General features: G+C 38.2%; 1 long non-coding RNA gene across 5 annotated transcripts in view; it reads right to left on the bottom strand.

The window, feature by feature from the left end:
* Window positions 1-14,462, bottom strand: part of LOC124528339 (uncharacterized) — a 55,984-nt gene that overhangs the window by 40,820 nt on the left and 702 nt on the right. For 4 of the 5 annotated variants that reach the window (XR_006966155.1, XR_006966151.1, XR_006966153.1 and 1 more), the window contains exon 2: window positions 14,043-14,115. This is a non-coding gene — a long non-coding RNA (uncharacterized LOC124528339). Of the gene's footprint in view, window positions 1-11,078; window positions 12,239-14,042; window positions 14,116-14,462 lie in introns of those variants that run through there. The other variant, XR_006966154.1, reaches the window with a different exon arrangement.

Raw genomic sequence — 14,462 nt, 5'->3', positions numbered from 1 at the left:
AAAAATGAATGTTGCAGTTCTTTACACTGTACGTGCAGATTTTCTGTAAGTGTATTTCAAATAAAAAATAGTTATAAATACCCTTGATATATGAAGAATTCTTGCAACATGATAAGAAAAATACTAAGACCCAGGTGACAAGTTGGTCAAGGATATAAACACAGTACAGACACCCGCGAGCATACACACACACTCACAAAAGGAGGGAAAAAAGGTGGTTAACAGACATGGCAGAAAAATAGTCTTAATAGCAAAGAAATACCAGTTAAAATAAGACTTCAGGGGCGCCTGGGTGGCTCAGTCAGTTGAGCGGCTGACTTCGGCTCAAGTCATGATCTCACAGCTTGAAGGCTTGTGAGTTCGAGCCTCGCGTCAGGCTCTGTGCTAACAGCTTTGAGCCTGGATCCTGCTTGTGATTCTGTGTCTCCCTCTTTCTCTGTCCCTCCCCTGCTCGCGTTCTGTCTCTCTCTCTTTCTGTCTCTCAAAAATAAATAAACATTTAAAAAAAAATTTTTTTAAAGACTTCAATTTACGCTTATCAAATTAGTAAATGTTTTTGGTTTTGTCTTTCATAATAATACCAAATGCTTGCAAGAGCATACTAAAACACGCACTCTTTCTCATGACTGGTGGGCCTATAAATAAGAATAAGTGATTTAGTTGTTTGTATCAAGAGTCTTAACATCCTTGAATACAGTATGCCCACCTTCAGGTATCATGCTAAAGGGAAAATCCTGAAAAACAAACAAAAAAAGGCTTTATGCATAAAGAAGTTCACTGAGCATCATTTATATTAATGAAAATTTGGAAACAACTTACATGTCAAGCTATTTTGGGGGTTACTGGATAAATTGTGAAATATTATATAGACATGAAAATGGTATTTACAAAGAAATTTTTTTTTTTAATTTTTTTTTCAACGTTTATTTATTTTTGGGACAGAGAGAGACAGAGCATGAACGGGGGAGGGGCAGAGAGAGAAGGAGACACAGAATCGGAAACAGGCTCCAGGCTCTGAGCCATCAGCCCAGAGCCCGACGCGGGGCTCGAACTCACAGACCGCGAGATCGTGACCTGGCTGAAGTCGGACGCTTAACCGACTGCGCCACCCAGGCGCCCTTTTTTTTTTTTTTTTTTTTAAATTTTTTTTTCAACGTTTATTTATTTTTGGGACAGAGAGAGACAGAGCATGAACGGGGGAGGGGCAGAGAGAGAAGGAGACACAGAATCGGAAACATACAAAGAAATTTTTAACCCAGATATTTTTATTTTACTTTTTATTCCAATATAGTTAAAATAGCATGTTATATTAGTTTCAGGTGTACAATACAGTGATTCAATAATTTTATTCATTACTCAGTGCTCATCACAATTAAGTGTACTCTTAATCCCCTTCACCTGTTTCACCCATCCCCCACCCACCTCCTCTGGTAACCTATACTGTTCACTATATTTAAAAGTCTGTTTTGTTTATCTCTTTTTTCTTTATTTGTTTGTTTTGTCTCAAATAACACATGAGAGATATGTCTTTCTCTGATTTATTTCACTTAGCATTATACTCTCTAGATCCATCTATGTTGTTGCAAATGGCAAAGTTTCATTCTCTTTTATGGCTGAATAATATTTCATTGCATATACATACCACTTCTTCTTTATCCATTCATCTCTCAATGGACACTTGGGCCACTTCTATAATCTGGCTATTGTAAACAATGCTATAATAAACAAAGGGGTGCATATATCTTTCCAAATTAGTGTTTTTGTATTCTTTGGGTAAATACCCAGTAGTGGGATCACTAGGTCATATGGTAATTCTATTTTTAATTTTTTAAGGAACCTCCATACTGTTTTCCACAGTGGCTGCACCAGTTTGTATTCCCATCAATACTGCAAGAGGGTTCCTATTTCTCCACATCTCTGTCAACACTTTTTGTTTCTTGTGTTTCTGATTTTAGCCATTCTGACTGGTGTGAAGTGATATCTCATTATGGTTTTGATTTATATTTTCCTGATGATTAGTGATGTTGAGTATCTTTTTAGGTGTCTGTTGGCCATGTGTTTGTCTTCTGTGGAGAAATGTCTGTTCATGTCTTCAGCCCATTTTTTTAACTGGATTACTTGGTTTTTGGGTGTTGAGTTGTATAACTCTTTATATATTTTGGATCCTAACCCTTTATCAGATATGTCATTTGCAAATATCTTCTCCCATTCAGTAGGCTATCTTAGTTTTGTTGATTGTTTCCTTTGCTGTGCAGAAGCTTTTTATTTTGAATAGTCCCAACAGTTTAGTTTTGCTTTTGTTTCCCTAGCCACAGGAGACATATCTAGAAAAATGATGCTATGGCCAATGTCAGAGAAATTACTGCCTGGGCTCTCTTCTAGCAGTTTTATAGTTTCAGGTCTCACATTTAGGTCCTTCACCCATCTTGAGTTTATTTTCGTGTGTGGCATAAGAACGCAGTCCAATTTTCCCAACACCATTTGTTGAAGACACTGTCATTTTCCCACTGCATATTCTTGCCTCCTTTGTTGAAGATTAATTGACCATATAATCGTGGATTTATCTCTGGGCTCTCTATTCTGTTCCATTGATCTATGTGTCTGTTTTGGTGCCAGAACCACAGTGTTTTGATTACTCTTACTTTGTAGTATATCTTGAAATCTAGGGTTGTGATACCTCTAGTTTTGTTCTTCTTTTTCAAGACTGCTTTGTCTATTCAGGTTCTTTTGTGGTTCCATACAAACTTCAAGATTATTTGTTCTAGTTCTGTGAAAAATTCTGTTGGTTTTGATAGGAATTGCATGAAATCTGTAGATTGCTTTGGGTAGTATGGACATTTTAACAATATTTGTTCTCCCAATTCATAAGCATGGAATATCTTTTCATCTGTTTGTGTCATTGTCAATTCCTTTCATCAGTGTTTTATAGTTTTCAGAGTAGAGGTCTCTCACTTCCTTGGTTAAGTTCATTCCTAGGTATTTTATTATTTTTGGTGCAATTGCAAATGGGATTGTTTTAATTTCTCCTTCTGCCACTTCATTATTAGAGCATAGAAAGGCAACAGATTTCTGTATATTGACTTTGTATCCTGCGAACTTACTGAATTCACTTATCAGTTCTAGTAGTTTAAAAAGGAATTTTTTAGGGGTGCCTGGGTGGCTCAGTCGGTTAAGCATCTGACTCTTGATTTCAGCTCAGGTCATAATCTCACAGTTGTATGATTGAGCCCCATGTTGGGCTCTGTGGGACTGCTTAAGATTCTCTACCTCTGCCCCTGCCCCACTCACACATGCATGCTCGCTCTCTCTCTCTCAAAAAAAAAAAAAAGATTTTTAATTTTTTTTTTTCAACGTTTCTTTATTTTTGGGACAGAGAGAGACAGAGCATGAACGGGGGAGGGGCAGAGAGAGAGGGAGACACAGAATCAGAAACAGGCTCCAGGCTCTGAGCCATCAGCCCAGAGCCTGACGCGGGGCTCGAACTCCTGGACCGCGAGATCGTGACCCGGCTGAAGTCGGACGCTTAACCGACTGCGCCACCCAGGCGCCCCAAAAAAAGATTTTTAAAAATAATGTGATAAAATGTACTAAATAAAGAAGGCAAGATATACAATTGTCTATATACTATGGCCACATATTTTTAAAAAACGAAAAGGGAAAAAAGCATTTTTAAAAGTACCTGCTAACAGTAGTTGTTTTCAGGGGAGGGTCTGTTAGTTGTGTTAACACCTCTTTTATATTTGCCCCACTTTCCTCAAGGAGAGTGTATTAGTTCATACTTTTATAATATATAATATGACTCAGAAACAAATCACTGCTGTGTCCAGCACAGTGGGGGAATCTGATGGTATGTGCTCCCCATAGATTCCAGGTTTCTGTCTTTAAAAAAGAATTCTATATGAACTTTTAAGCCAACGGTGGCAGTTCTTTCAGTTCCATCTACACCACCAGCCACACAGAGGCCGGGTGTATAGACAAAGGCTGACTGACCACAAATGCTATTGAGAGGCCCTTCGATGCCATATGATATCCAGTGATTAGTTGGGCCTGAAGAGGAAAAAGAATCTTTTAGAAAAATAATACAATTCTACTAAAATTTTTTAACAATAAATTTTTGTCTGCTTTTTAAATTTATTTTTTTAAATAGTCTTAAGTGTTTTATTTATTTTTTAATATATGAAATTTATTGTCAAATTGGTTTCCATACAACACCCAGTGCTCATCCCAACAGGTGCCCTCCTCGATGCCCATCACCCACCCTCCCCTCCCTCCCACCCCCCGTCAGCCCTCAGTTTGTTCTCAGTTTTTAAGAGTCTCTTATGCTTTGGCTTTCTCCCACTCTAACCTCGTTTGCTCTTTTTTTAAGCTACTTTTTTTCAAAGCATAACAATAATAAATGCTTGTTATAAAGTTTTTATTTATGCTCTATTTATGATGGGGAAGGTGATTCTCACTACTATAGTTTGATATATATTACTCCAAATTTTTTGAGTGAATATCTTACATTTTAAAAATAACGGGACCGTTTTAGACACGCTGTTTTTTAACCCGAATCTTCAGTGTAACAGTATGTCACAGTTTGCTTTTAAGACACGAGACCCCTCACTGATTTTAATTGTTTATGATATTCCTTTCTTAGTTTACTCTAATTTATTGAACCAACGCCCTATTGATAGTCCTTTTGTTACCAACTCATTATTATCGACAATTGAATATTATGAGTTTTCGTGCACTTGTGCAGCACAAAAGTGTCTGAAATACTTGACTGTTTTACAATAAACACTCATCATTCTTGAATATTTCTGTGATAAATTCCTAGAAATGGATTTTCTGGGCTAAAGCTTCTTGCTAAGCAAGTCTCTACAAATGTTTATATTCATAACTACTCTACAATGAAAATGCCTGTTTTCTTACATCTCCAACAATGCAGTACATTACCAAGTTTTATTTTGTTTTGGCCAATCTGATAGGTACAAAATATTGTCATTGCTTTCTTTTGCATTTCTTTAATTATTATAGAGGTTGAGCATCTTTTCATAGATCTCTTGGTCATTTCTGGTTAATTCTAGAAACTGGCTATTATTGTTCTATGTCTGTATTTCTTTTTTTTTTTTTGAAGGAACTATGTTGTTTATTTAAAATTCTTTTTCTAGTCAGTTATTTAGCTATGATATTATTCCTGGCAAATCACTGTGCATATCATGAGGTCTTTTTTTTAAATATGAAATTTATTGTCACATTGGTTTCCATACAACACCCAGTGCTCATCCCCACAGGTGCCCTCCTCAATGACTATGTCTGTATTTCTACTTGCTTGTCTTTTCTTGTTGATTTGTCAAAGTTCTTGTTATATAAAGGAATATAGCCCTCTGTTATGTCATTTGCATAAATTCCTAAGGCTTTCTTTTGACTTTTTATTTTAAGTTTAATGTAGTTATATTTACCAGTATTTTCTAATTCTGGGTTTGTGTCATGCTTAGAAAGTCCTTCTCCATATATTTATGCTTTCTTCAAGTATTTTTATGATTTCATTATTTTACATTTGTATTTTTGAAGCATCCAACATTTATTTTAATGTAAAGTATGAGATGGAGTCCCAGTTTCTTCTTGTCACAAATGGCTAATCAGTTGGCCTGATACCACTCATTAAATAATCCATCTTTTCTGTACTAATTTGAAATGCCACATTTATGATGCAGTTATCAAATATAGTTGGTGTATTTCTGGGATCTATTTACCTTAGCCCCTGAACCAGAATGTGGCAATTTACTTTTGAGTAAATACATTCTTAACAGAAAAACAAAATACTACTGCAGTGGAGTTCAACATCCCTAGACAAAATGGAAAATTCCTCTTTACCAATTCATCTTTCAAGATGAATCTTTGGCAGTAGGGTTAAAATAACTAAAAAATTCAAATTTGGCATCATGCCCAAGTCACTGTGAGCTTTACCCACAATTCCTTACCCCCACTTTACGTGTCAAGGAGGGATTAATAATGTTCATCTCTCGATGTCTGGCCAGTGTGTTCAGAGTGACAAAATAACCACAAATTGAAAGTCTTGTGTATAATAAAGGTTTCTGGCATCAATCTAAGCAGTGGAACTTCTCCTCTGAAAGAGGCCCTGAGTATGAATGGATGTTTAGGTTCATATGTAGATGTAACTATGAATCTCTTTTTTCCACTAGTGTATCTAACCCTGTGTAGGTTTACATTGAACATGTAAAGCAGACATGGTATTTTAGTTTAAGGGAACATATCTGAATGGATACAGTTCACACAAAATCAACAACGGGAATTCCAGTCTGCTTTCTTGCCTGTGTGTGTGGTTGTGCGTGCGCGTGTATGTGCGTGCATGTGTGCATGTGTGTGGAGACTCCCCTTACCACAGCATGAAGGAAAAGAATGACCCTGTAACCCACCACCTCAGGACCTCTGATGGAATGCCACATTGTGCCTTTTGATTCCATTGTGTGGGTTTTATACATTAACTCAGTCCTCCATTTACCCCAGGGATACAGGAGTGCTGATGCACAGGGGCACATGTACCCCCAATGTTTATAGCAGCACTTTCAACAATAGCCAAATTATGGAAAGAGCCTAAGTGTCCATCAAATGATGAATGGATAAAGAAGATGTGGTTTATATACACAATGGAATACTACTAGGCAATGAGAAAGAATGAAATCATGCCTTTTGCAACAACGTGGATGGAACTGGAGGGTATTATGCTGAGTGAAATAAGTCAGTCAGAGAAAGACGGATTATCATACGTTTTCACTCATATGTGGATCTTAAGACCATGGGGGGAGGGAAGGGGAAAAAATAGTCACAAACAGAGAGGGAGGGAGGCAAACCACAAGAGAATCTTAAATAGAGAACAAACTGAGGGGGGTGGGCAGGGGAGAGGGGGAAATGGGTGATGGGCATTGCAGAGGGCACTTGTTGGGATGAGTACTGGGTGTTGTATGTAAGCCAATTTGACAATAAATTATATTTCAAAAAAAAATACCTCACTCCTCCTATGTAACACCTGTCTGTAGGGTCAACTTGCCTATTAGAGTAGGCACAAAGCCTAGGGTCCTCAATACTTCTAGGGGGCCATAAAGCTGTTTTAATTTCTTTTCGAATCAGAAGCAAAAAAAAAAAGCAAAATGTTTTTTCATATAATAATTAGCATTATATTATTAGCATATTCATCCTTAATTATAATCTTATTATAATATTTGTCTTTGAAGGATGGGGACCACAAAAGCCATAACACAGCCTCACCAGTCCCTCAAAATTAGAAAGGGACAATTAAACATTTTAGGTCTTACATCTCTATTCTCATCCTGGAAATTCACAATTAAAGGCTCACAGGAGCTCTGCAATGAAAACAACTCAACCCAACCCAACAACAACAGGAACAAATTAAACAACTTTGTTTTTACTCTAGGGTTCTCAAGGCTTATTTGATCCTGGAACTTTTTTTTCTTCTCCATAATAATTACTATCTTCTCCGAGCAATCCATGGAAGAATTTAGGAAATAATTAGCTTTCTATCGCATTAAGATTCAACACTGATCCAGAGAGTCTAGAGCTGAAATTTCTCAACCATCTTTTTTTTTTTTTCTTAAGCAGACTGCTGCCCAGAAGCCTAAAGGATTATTCCTTGCTCTATGCAAATAGAACGAGAATGATAACTTGATGCTGTTTCAGCAGCCTCCCACCAACACGGCCCCGCCTTTCCATTCGGCAGGAGAATCTTCTTGTTGCCCAAGCTTCAGATTTATGCGACACCGCTCACTGAGACCCATTTCCATTCCGCTTTCTTGATAGGTTTGCAGCAGCGTGAGGATGAAAATAATTCCCAAATGGCAAGGAAGGGTGAAAAGCTGCTGTCCTGAATCCCAGAACATGTTACTCCTTAACCTATCAGACCTTACTAGGAGTGACTTAAAATCTCTCGGTTCTCAAAAGGTTGCTCCAGGAACAGATTTCTTGGTTCCATCTGCGTTCCGGCTGTTCCCACAACCCCACAGCCTACCGAGTTTGGCAGTGCTTGGCTGCACGAATGCTTAAAATTACAATGTGCTTTCAAAATTCAATCCACAGCAAAACTGACCTCACCTAGAAGCAACTCCAAGTTACATTTAATAAAACAATAGGAGTTTGAGGTAGAAGGCAGAAGAAGGGTAAGGGGGTCTGGGTTATAAAATAAAAGAAGAAAGTGTCTTTTTTTTTTAAGTTTATGCTAACTAATGTCTCTTTTTTAATATATTTTTTAATTTTTTAAAAAAATTATTTAAATGCTTATTTATTTTTGAGAGACAGAGCACAGGGAGGGGCAGAGAGAGAGGGAGACACAGAATCCCAAGCAGGCTCCAGGCTCTGAGCTGTCAGCACAGAGCCTGACGTGGGGCTCGAACTAATGAACCACGAGATCATGACCTGAGTGGAAGTTGGACACTTAACTGACTGAGCCACCCAGGTGCCCTGATGTCCCCTTTTTAAAATCAGTTTTCTTTTTGATAGAAGAAGTCAAAGACCCTATGTCCTTTCTTTTCAGTTTTCCAGGGTTTATCCATTAGGGAGATGGTCTCTATTATTTTTCCTGGAAGCAAATGCATTTGTCTGCCCTTAGTGCTTTAAATAAAGTACATATGTTTCTCAACCGGGAGATGCTTGAAGCCTTTTGGTTAAATGGAAGCCATCAAATCTAGGTGGCCATAAGATTTTTTACAATTAGGAAACAAAATTTCTTTTAAGGAAAGAAGACTGCTCGTTTAACTACAGACCTGAATCCTAGAAGACAGAGAACTTAGTTTCCTGAATACACAGTATTTAGCAAAACAAACAATGATGGCAACAAAAGTGAAAATACAGTTTGGCCATGTCTTGCTTTGTACATCTTTTATCATGCCCAGTGGAATTCGCTAAAATTATTTGTCCATAGGTCTGCCTGTCTTTCTTAATGTAGAAAAGTCCTCAAGGATAGAGAGCTTGTGATATGTGGCTTGGTCTTTCAAATGCCTACCACAGTGGCTAACATATATTAGAAGCTTAATGAAGCTTCTTGGATGAAGATGTAAATATTAACCGGCTGGGGCACCTGGGTGGCTTCGTGGGATCGAGCCCCATGTTGGGCTCTGCACTGAGAGCCCAGAGCCTGCTTGGGATTCTCTGTCTCTGCCCTTCCCCTGTCCATGCTCTCCCCCCACCTCAAAAATAAACATTTATGAACAAACAAATAAATAAATAGCGAGTGGCTTTTCAATAGTATCACCAACTGAAAATTGTCAATATGTCTGTGACTATTAGTTATATTGTTACTGTTCATCCTAAAAACTGATACTCTGCAACCATATAGCGAAAGCTCCCAAGACATAGTGCTTAAACTAAATAGAATTTCACAGGATCCCATCTCTGAAGGGCGTGTATTTGTGTGTGTGTGTGTGCGTGACAGGCAGAGAGATTATCTCCTTTGGCTGGCAAAGTCTGATAAAATTGCTTACACTGATTTTATTTCCTATTAAAGCCCTACCTGGGCTCATTATTTTTGAGTCAATAGAGATATCTGTAACTTTTTTTTTCAGAAGCTATTGAATGCTTACAAAAATAGTAACAAAGGAAAAAGAAACTATTTTAAAGGCAAATCACTTCAATAATCTTGAACAACCCAACTGGAGTAATTGGAAGGACAGTTAATAAATGCCTCATCAGCTAACAAATATGATAGGTACCCTACTATATACCAGGTGCTTGGTGGAGGGGACACAAAGGTAATAACAGAACTGACGTTTACATCTAATCACTAATCGTGAAAGGCTTGTGAACTAGTTGGGGGGGGGGGGGGGTAATACAACATACCTAAAACAAAACACCAATAAGAAAATAGGAACAGAGCAGTGATTTTAAATCATGTTTCCACAGGTCAGTGCTATTCTAGAAACAGAAGTGAGGTATCTCCTGCCAAAAATGAATAATGGTAGCCTATTTCTTGGTTTATGAATTGGTAAAAAAAAAAATGGTTATTAGAATTATATCAATTTTGTATTTTTATCCTATCCATCTTACTTAAACTTTGGTGTTACTACCACGTAGCTATTAATAAGATGGCAAAGAGATATAAACCTGTAGCAAACACATATGGAGAGAAAAAGAATTCTGAAATTGCCGAGGACTTAATCTCATAGTTTCTTATTTTTAAGGAAATATACTCCTGGTTGTAATATTGTATTTTTTATAGAACAGTCATATTTTCTTCTAGTAAAAGTGTTCCCAGTTTGTGGGATGAATTAAATATATCAAAATTTTATGGTGCTCATACCTGATGACCATAATATTCAGGTATTTTTCTACTGAAATAAGTTGGGAAACAGATGTCAAACAGAACGAGCAAACCATTTTATCAATTTTTGTCTATTTATATCCTGACATTGCAGAGAGGCTATAGGCTGTTAATGCTACAAACACATTTTCAGATAATAAGGTACACCAATGAGAGCAACATAGCCTGAAAATGTTTTCCCAAAGTATGTGGTATCTCAAATAAACTTGGAAGGATACATCAAATCTGGAAAAAATGCTTTTGAAATGCAAAGAGAGGCAGTAGTTATTTTTATGGCATCTGGTGGTAACGTTAATTTTACAGCCACATTTTAAATAATATTATTCGCATTGTTCAGGTCATTGTACATTATAGAAATTTTTTAGACTACTAAAGCATCAAAAGAGGAAAATAACCATACTAGTCCAATGGACTAGTACTAACATTTTGATGTACTTGATTTTCTGTGCCACTTTTTAACAGTTGTAATTAACTGACAACATAATTTTGTATCCAGAGTTTTTCAGTTAAGATGAAAACTTAAACTTTTTCTCACATTATTAAAAAAAAAATCTGTCTGGAGTGCGTGGGTGAGTCAGTCAGTTAAGAGACCAACTTTGGCTCAGGTCATGATCTCATGGTTCGTGGGTTCGAGCCGCACATCAGACTCTGTGCTGACAGCTCAGAGCCTGGAGCCTGCTTCAGATTCTGTGTCTCTCTCTCTCTCTCTGCTCCTCTCCTGCTTGCACTCATTTCTCTCTCTCTCTCAAAAATAAATAAAACATTAAAAAATTTTTAATAAAAAAATAAGATAAAATAAATCTGTGGATGTGGTATCTTTAACAGATGCATAATTTAACACTGTAAAGATATATCAATTCATGTACTATTCCCTTATTCTGTACATTTAGGTTAAAGTGTTTCATCTTTCACTATTATAAGCCTGAAATGAACAGAGTAGTTGATGTCTTTGTTTGCCTCTGTCCATTTCCTGCTCTTTGTGGTACGTAGGTCTTGCTCTGTCCTCCATCAGCCATGTGGTTTGAGGAGGACTGACCCAACTTCAGGAGTGGGAGCCCGGCCGTTATTGGCCATGGAGGTTGGTTCAGGGAGAAGCATATAATCATTTAAAAAAGACAGTATGTTAGAGCGCCTGGGTGGCTCCATTGGTTGGGTGTCTGTCTGACTGTTGGTCAGATAAATAAATAAATAAACTTAACAAAAAAAAATTTTTTTAAATACATTCCCATGACACTCTTCACTCAGAAAGATCATTCAGAAACTTCCGAGGCAGAATTACTATTTGTGGCACCAGAGTGTCTCCCAATGTATCACATAAACATAGCCATAGCACAAAATTCTCGTTCAAATCATTCAAGGTCACAGTGAATGTGACTCAAGAAAAATAAAGAGGGGGCCTGACCTGTTTGGCAAACAGAAAGGAAAGGAAGGGGACCTATCTGAAGCCATGACAGAATTTACATCCAGAGAAAAGGCTGGTGAGATAAGAATCAGCATATAAAAAGCAAATGTATTAAAGTTTAGGACATCTACATTTCATAACTGTAATTTAGTTCATAACTTAGTTCATTCGTTTAAAATTCTGTGACAAAAGCACTATTCTGTGGATTAGAAAGGTTTCTGAATTACCAAATGTGAGCAGAACTAAAATCATCGACAACCCTCTTTACCCGAAGGGTGTTGAATGTCTGTTCTACACATACCCTTCCGGTCCTCAGACTGAGGAGCTCAGGGACTGAGAGAGAAAGAAGGGAATCAGTAAGGAACGTGAAATCAAGGAAGAGTATCTACTGCTACCAGAAGAGACATGTCTACTTTTGGCTGTCCAGAGTCATATCAAAGACGTGGTCACACTGTTGTGCAGTCTGAATGGATTTGGTGAATCTTGGAATCTTCAGGTCACTGCTGACAAAAAGAAACCTAAATGAGTAAAAGTTCATTGATCCCTGCCCTCTTTTCAAGTGACAAACAGTGCTTGTTATGTACGGGGCAGGCTGATGGAGCTTGGGAGCTCGGAGATCACACCAAAGGAAATTATCTATGAGCCAGTGGGAGACAAATTTGTCTAATACAAGGCTCTAAGCTAGTATACGCAGAGACTTCTGATCCACATGCAGTGCTGGGCAAGCTTTAATTTAAAACCCAGTCTGGGGCGCCTGGGTGGCTCAGTCCATTAAGCATCCCTCTTGGTTTCAGCACAGGTCATGATCTCACAGTTCGTGGGTTTGAGCCCCGCATACGGCTCTGTCTGATGGCACAGAGCCTGCTTGAGAGTCTGTCTCCCTCTCTCTCTGCCCATCCCTTGCTCTCGCTCTCAAAAATAATAATAATAATAAATAAATAAACATTAAAAAATTTAAAACCCCCCAGTCCCTTGGCTATAGTATAGTTACCAGCTACAATGGCTGGCAGGTTGCCAATGTTTTATATACTGCCTTCTGAAACACTGAATAGCAGTTCTGACCCTCATTAAAAGTAGGTGGATACAAATATTTTAAGTGCCTTCTAAAAATATGTATAATATATTAGGAGAATACAGGAAAACTTGAGATAGAAGAACAAGACCAAAGGAAGAGCTAAGACATAGATATGACTGCCCTGTGGATCCGCTCATTTCCTGCAATGACCCGCAAACTTGGCTTTGAGCTGTCTGCCAGCCAAGACACAAAGAGTAACATGAGCACTTGAGATGAGGATTTGCACTGTCCGTAAGGAATAGGCATATTTGTGTTTTTCATGGGAGGATGGGGCAGGAGGAAGGAGTTTTCCAGATATTAATATTTGGTAACTAATTAGTTATGAAGGTCTCTAAGCTGCCATTATAACCATTATTACTTTCATTCATATAGCACTTAAAGCTCTGCAGGGTAATTTACACACTTTCTTTAGTTTGCACAAAAATCTGTGATGCAAGATTTGAGACGATGGTGTTATTAAAGCAATAATGTATCTCTCACTCATGCATCAAGGAGCTTTGCCTCACTGGGAACACACTGAAAAGGAGAAAATAAGTAGAAAGATCTCTGAGATAACAAACCAAATAGCACCAAGGGTATGCATAGAAAAGAGCTCCTCACTCAGAACCTATATCCCCTTACTTAACCTGAAATTCTAATAAGGGTAGCTAACTTCCTTCCTAAAACCACAGCAGATTAAAAGTTAACAAAACAGGGCTGTTACAGAGAGGCACTCTGAAAGGACCCCCAAAAGCAGTGTGGTGTAGAAACTGAAAACCCTAAAAACACTCACCGAGTAGCATGGGCAAGAATGTGTCAAGGGGTCAGAGTTTCTCTCGCCTGGACCCTGACTCTCCATGAATCAGTTGTTCACATAGGAAATGACATGAGATCATGATCACCCGCCCCCAACCCCTACAGCCTTTCAGAGACCTTCCATGGCTGATAAGATAAAATCCTTATTTAAAATGGCCCACAAGGTCCGGCAAGTTCTGGCTTCTGCCACCTGCCTCTCTGGCCGGTCTCACATTCCCTCTCACTTCTACCCTACCTGCGTAGACTGCTGTTGCACAATATCTTCTCTCTACCTTGGAAGTGTTTCACGGCCGCCTCTCCTGGGCAATCCCAAAGGTCATTTCCTTGGGAAGCTTTACCGAATCCTGGAGTCTAGATTAGGTTTCCCTGTGAACCCTCAGCCCCTTGGCATTTGAGAGTTGATCCCAGTTGCATTTGTTAGTCTGATTGTTTGATACCTGTTTGCTCCGGGGGCTGTGCGTTCTGGGAGGACAAGGGCCAGGTCTGGAACACATGCAGAATAAATATTTACTGAAAAAGAAAAAAGGTATGTAATGTCACAGGACAAGCATGATACATCTCCCTGGTAAGTATTTCAATTTTACTACAAGATCTTTTCAGGAAGGGAGAATCTATTATTTTCTTTATTAAAGAAAAAAATCTGAAAAATCCTTTATGGAGTAAAATGCAAAACTCATATGAATTTTAAAGCTAAAACAAGATCCCAGGAATGCTTCAGCCTCTGCCTTCCCCCCCCCCCCCCCCCCCACGCTTCTGAAGGCATTGTGCTTAATATGGAAACACAGTGTGGTAAAAGATCCATTTCCCCAGGCATCTGGATAGCCAAGGCTCACGTGCAAATATAACTTATTATTACT

This window comes from Lynx rufus, unplaced genomic scaffold (assembly GCF_022079265.1).
Source record: "Lynx rufus isolate CCGP_SWC_20201006 ecotype Redwood Valley unplaced genomic scaffold, mLynRuf1.p SCAF_10, whole genome shotgun sequence".
NCBI classification, from domain to species: Eukaryota; Metazoa; Chordata; class Mammalia; order Carnivora; family Felidae; genus Lynx; species Lynx rufus.
Note: the sequence above shows the minus strand (reverse complement) of the source record. Positions and strands in the feature narration are given on the sequence as shown.